A 6027-nucleotide genomic window follows, 5' to 3' on the forward strand; every position below is an offset into this window, starting at 1 on the left:
GTACCTACCCAAAGAAAACAAAAACTAACAAACTAACTCAAAAAGATATAGGCACCCCTATGTTTATGGCAGCATTATTTATAATAGTCAGCATATGGAAGCAGCCTAAGTGTCCACAGATGGACGAGTGGATAAAGAAAGAAGAGGGGAAACAAAAAAAGAAAGAAAGAAGAGGGAGATGTATCTATATCTATATCTATATTTATATAGTCCGACTATTAGTCACAAAAAAAGAACGAAATCTTGCCATTGGCAACAACATGGATAGATCTAGAGGGTATTATGCTAAGTGAAATGAGTCAGCCAGAGAAAGACAAACACCATATGATTTCACTCATATGTGGAATTTAAGAAATAAAACAAATGAACAAACAAAGAAAAAAGAGACAAACAAAAAAACCAGACTCTTCAATACAGAGACTAAGAGGCGGTTACCAGAGGGGAGTGGGTAGCGGGGGGGAAGGGGGTGATATTAAAGAGTACACTTTACATGATGAGCACTGGGTGGTGTACAGAATTGATGAATCATTATATTGTGCATCTGAAACTAATATAACACTGTACGCTAATTATACTTCAATTAAAAAAAAAAAGCAGGGCCACAAAAGATCTAGTTTGGAGAGGATGGTTAGGGAAGCCTCCGTGAAAGAAAATGACATTTAAGACAGACGTGAAGCATGAGAAAGTGGCAGTTTCTCTAAACTCTTCATAATGTGATTCCTTTTTATAAATTTTAAAACCAAATTCGTATTTTAAAAATATAATGTGCTTTTGAGTATGTTCAAGCGTGTCACTTTTGAGTATTTCCAAGTTTAGGGAGATGACTCTCAGTGAGTCACACTGTCTAACTCACCTGGTTTGGTTGCCAAAGGGAACCACTTATTTTCTGGGGGCAGGGCTGTAGCCTAGAGGACTAAGCTTCCATCTGGGGGGAGCTCGGAGCTGGGTAACAAAACTCCCCTACTGCGTTGTCTCAGACTCTTCCCTTCCTATCTCTCCCTTAAAGTGACCATGAGAGGGGTACCTGGGTGGCTCAGTGGTTGAGCATCTGCCTTTGGCTCAGATCCTGATCCTAAGGTCCTGGGGTCGAGTCCTGCATCAAGCTCCCCTTGGGGAGCCTGCTTCTCCCTCTGCCTATGTCTCTGCCTCTCTCTGTGTATGTCCCATGAGTAAATAAATAAAATCTTAAAAAAAAAAAAAATGTGACCACGAGAAGGGTTAGGAGGCTGATCTTCAGAATCTTTCCAAGTTATGTATCTACACAACAAGGGCCTTCTACAACCAGAATTCAGGCAGGTGGCAATACTTAAGGGTAGGGGACTTTCTGAAAATCCTTCTGGCAAAATGGCTTGCAACTGACGCTCCCTGCCTCAGACAGTCCTGGCGGGAGGCCACCCCTGGGAAGATGCCCAGAGAGTCTGCAGCTTGATGACCAAGAGGGGTCTGTGCCCCATCATCTCTTCCATTGACTTGAGCAGCCTAAGTCAAGACACTGAGAGTGGGAAAACATCCCAAGTCCTTCTAGTCAAAATCCCTCTTTATAAATAAGGAAGCCAAGAGAGAGGAAGAGACTTGCCTGAGGACGAGGCCACGTGCCACTGGGCTCCACCCACTGCCACCCACGGAGGACTGCCCTGACACCCACCTGTGCTGCCTCAAGCTCCGGTTTACGAGGCACTTTTCTGGAAGGCAGAGTAAGCTAAAAATGCCTTGCTGTCATGACCCCAGCAAAAAGTCCTCCTCTCTCCACCCCTCCACGCTGGCTATGGTCCCCTCAGTGCCAGGAAAGCCTGCTGCCTCCTCCACTCAGCAACCCAGAAACAGTTCTGGCTGCCACAGCTCACACCCCAGTAAGGAAACTGAGGCCCTGAGTTCTCCCTGAGGGCCAAGAACAGGTCAAGCAGAGTCAGACGAGGCCCTGAGTGTAGGGCTCTTTCACCCAGGGTCCACACCGGTCAAAGTCTGAACATTCACAAGCAACTAGAATCCCACACCTTCCCATAAAACGTGGATCTGGGCTCTGAGCCACCCTCCCTCTTCTTCCGGGAGTCCCTGGGCCCATGCTCCTTCCCCAGTGTCCACCTACCACCAGCAACAGCATCCTTTCTGACCACGACAAGGCCACCTGCTCCAGGAAGTCCCTAGGCATGACCAAGAAATGCTCTCAGAGCACAGCTGAGTCAGACTCAGCTTCTCAGAGGGATCAGCTTTCATCATCACTCGGAGGGACAACAGCCATTCATCACCGAGGCCGTAGGCCCCTTCGCACCTGCCCTCAGGTGCCCCGTCCTGCCGGGCAGCAGGAGGTGGGGCTTGGGTCTCGGAGAGTCCAGAATCTCAGAGAAGGGTGCCTGGATTGAACAGGGTAACTGGACAGGCTGGGGCCTTAGGTCAGGCCCGTGGCCCTGGCACCTGTGCGAGAAGCCTAGTGCTTACGTATGGGGCAGGGAATGAGGTTGCATTTAGAAATGCGTTTACATTCTGGCCTGTCCGTCCCTGGAAGGAATGGGGGCCAAGAACAACTGCAGGGTCAGGGTTTGTCCCAGCCACCAGCCACCAGCCACCAGCCCCGTACTGTCCGATGCTCGGGATACTCAGTGGTTCGTACCAGCAGTGAGCGGTGAACAGCCCCAGCTCTGGGAGGCAGAGCTGTGCCTAAATGGCCTAAATGCTTGGGGTGAGCGGTGAGACCCTGCGGCCCTACGCATCCACCCCTCTCTGGACGTGTCCTCTGGGGCATCCTATCCCTTCTGACAGCCTTGCTCCGCGTCCATCTGCCCGGCCGGGCGGTCGGCTCCAGGAAGCCAGGACTACCTGTAGCATTCACAGGGCCCTTGCCACGTAAGATCTCAAAAATGGAGAGAGGGAGGGAGGAATGTACACATGCCTGGGCCCATTCCTCTAAGAGAAGAAAACATTGGGGTTCAGCGAGATTGCATCTGGAGTGCCAGGGGCACGAGGAAAAGACAGGGGTGAGCAAAGGTCCGTGGCACGGGCCCAGCTGAGACACACCCAGTCTCTTCTCCAGTCCATCTGCTTATTAGCCAGCTACGTGACCTTGGGCAAATCATTCTGTGCCTCAGTTTGACTGTAAAAATGGGGGTGAGGGGTAGAGATATGTGCCCTAATATCAGTCTAAAAATAATAGAGGTGGTGGGACGCGTGGGTGGCTCAGCAGTTGAGCATTGGCCTTCAGCCCAGAGCGTGATCCTGGGGTCCCGGGTTCAAGTTCCACATCGGGGTCCCTGCATGGAGCCTGCTTCTCCCTCTGCCTATGTCTCTGCCTCTCTCTCTGTGTCTCTCATGAATAAATAAATAAATAAAATCTTTAAAAATAATAATAAAAACTAAAAATAATAGAGGTGAAAGTATGCTGGAAAGGATGAAAACTATTCAGATCTAAACCCACCAGCATGATAAATGCTATGAATAACAGCAATAGTAAAAAGATTAATCTTTGCAGCTGGGGAAGCCTAGTGGCCCGAGGCCCGGGGGTTGTGGACGGAGAGGAGGGCTGGCTCCCAGGGAGAAAAGCCGGAGCAGCCAGAGGGTCAGACGGTCGGGCTCCCAGACTGCCCTCCCCTCTCACCAGATCCTGTTCGGCCTGCTGGAGAGGCATGACCCTCCCTGACGTGCACCCCGCGATTAGCGTCCCGGCCTTCGCAGAGAAGGTGAGGCCTAAGGGATGTGTGTGCATCTGAGAGGAGGAATTACCTGCTGCATTCTGCCCCCCTCCACCCTGGGGCACAGTGTGTATACACGCGCGCGCGCACACACACACACTTCTTCCTGCTTCATATCCTTTTAGGTAAGAGATTTTTTTTTAAGGCCTCATCTTATACTCCCCTCTCTCAGCACTCCCATGAGGTCATTCTCCCATCATCGCTGTCCTGAGGCTGGGACACAACTGGGAGACCCCCCCGCACACAGCCCAGGCTGCTGGACACAGTTCGATGCCCCCCACCCCACCCCTATCCCCCATGCCTAGGCAGTCAGGGAGGAGAAGGTGACCATGGCCCTTAGAGCAAGAAGCCACCATGACCTAGAGCCCTTCCCTCCTCCATGGCACCCAGCCCAGTCAGCAGGGTCCCAGCGCCCAGCCTGTGTCCTCTTGCCCGTCCCAGGCATTGTCTTCCTGGCCAAGCCTCTCCCAACAGGCTCAGAAGGTGCACCCGAGAGATTAAGGCAGCAGGGAGGTTGCCGGGCAGTCCGAGGCAGAAGGGAGGTTCAGGGCCAAAGCTCTTTCAGGACATAGGTGTGACCACAGAGAAGAAAAGTAGAAGCGATGATGGGGGACCCCAGCCCTGAGCACGTCCTGGGGTGGCAGGGCTTACCTCGCCCTGGAGTCTGAAAGGACAGCGGAGGGCTGTGGCCAGCGGGCTGTTCCAGCCTTTGCCAAAACCCCATCAGACTATGGGTTTTGGAGGGAAGAGAGCCCCTAGGAGTCCTGACGCACCAAGGCTTGGGCCTCCTGTCATGACTGCTCAGCTCCAGAAGCTTCGTGCCCCGTGGTCCTGCATCTCCACCCACAGGCAAGGGGACCAGTCGGTTACCCTGCCGTCTGCTCTACCCAGGCTCTCCCTGGAGAAGCGGGCTCTGCCCAAACTCCACTCAAGGTCTTGCTGCCCACCCACCCCGTCGGGCGGAGGACACAGGACTGCCAAGGCCGTCCCCTGGGCTCTGGAGTCCCCTGGGCTCTGCAGGCAGAGCTGCAGTTTGACTCGTTTGTCCCTAAGGGCTGCTGGACTGAGATCATCATGCCCATTTTACAGACGGAGAAATGGAGGCGGGCAACCGTTCCTCAACTCGCTGTGATTCTTTCAGAAACCGGAGGTACAATCCCAGCTGTGCTGCTTCCTGCCAAAGGCTCTAACCCTCTCCGGAAGCAGCTTGCTTGTGTGTCCCGACCTCAGGGGTCAGAGGTCTGGCAGTGCAGCGGGGAGGGGAGGGGAACTTGAGCAATATGGGGCCACACCTGCTGCCTGCCAGCCCCCAGGTATGGGCCCACTTCCCCCAGATGCCCGAGGGCCCTGCTGCTCGATGCCTACCCTGGGGTCCCCCCCAGGCAGAGAGGCCCAGCACCCCCTGCCGGGCTCAGGGTCACAGGAGGCAGAGAGGTGGGAGGCCCCACCTGAGGCTTCCCCACAGGAGCCCCCTGGGTGGGAGGCAGTGCCGAGGGCAGGGGCGAGGCCTGAATGCTGCAGAGCTGGCTGGGACCCTCTCAAGAAACTGGGTTTCCCGGGAGCCTGCTAGGCCTCTGCGGCCCTTCTGTCACTGGCCATGTCCCCGAGGACCACCCAGCAGGCCGAGCCGGGCTGCAGACAGGGACAGATGGACAGACAGCACTGCAGCCAGGAGGGGCGGGCCAAGAAGCCAGTTGCAGCCGGACTGTACCGGGGTCTCAGACCACGGCGGGGGCGCTGGCAGGGGCTCCAGGCCCAGCAGCGGCCGAGGCCCGGGGTCAGGGGTGGACGGCAGGCAGTCCCGGGGACCAAGCAGCGCGGGGACGGCTCGCAGCCCATCTGGGTCCACCCGGGCTCTTGGGGTTGGGAGGGCCTGGCCTTCGCTGACCCAGCCCAGCAGGGCCCGCCTCAGATCGCCTGGTAATTTCTGGAAGCTGCAAGGCCCCTGGGGATCACCACTCCCCTACACGCAGCCCCCGCCACACCTGCCTACCCGCCTGTTTATCTCCGGCTCCAGGGCCCTGGGATGAAAAGCAGGACCACTCCCCAGGCCCCCGGACCCCCACCCCAGTCCACCCCTGCCGCTCCCCCAGGCCCTCCCCCCGACCCCTGCAGCTCCCCACCACCACCCCTGCCTCCCTCCACCCCTGCCGCTCCTCCCAGACCCCACCCCCTGCCCACCCCTGCCGCTCCCCCAGCCCCCCCAGCCCCCACCCCCATCCCCCCCCTGACGCTCCCCCCAGGCTCCCCCTCCCATCCCTGCCGCTCCCCACTGCCGCTCCCCCATCCCCCCTACTGCCCCCCCGCCCCCGCTGCGCACCCCAGGGCCATGCCCCGCCCTGCC

The sequence above is a fragment of the Canis lupus genome, chromosome 27, assembly GCF_011100685.1.
Source record: "Canis lupus familiaris isolate Mischka breed German Shepherd chromosome 27, alternate assembly UU_Cfam_GSD_1.0, whole genome shotgun sequence".
Taxonomy (NCBI): domain Eukaryota; kingdom Metazoa; phylum Chordata; class Mammalia; order Carnivora; family Canidae; genus Canis; species Canis lupus.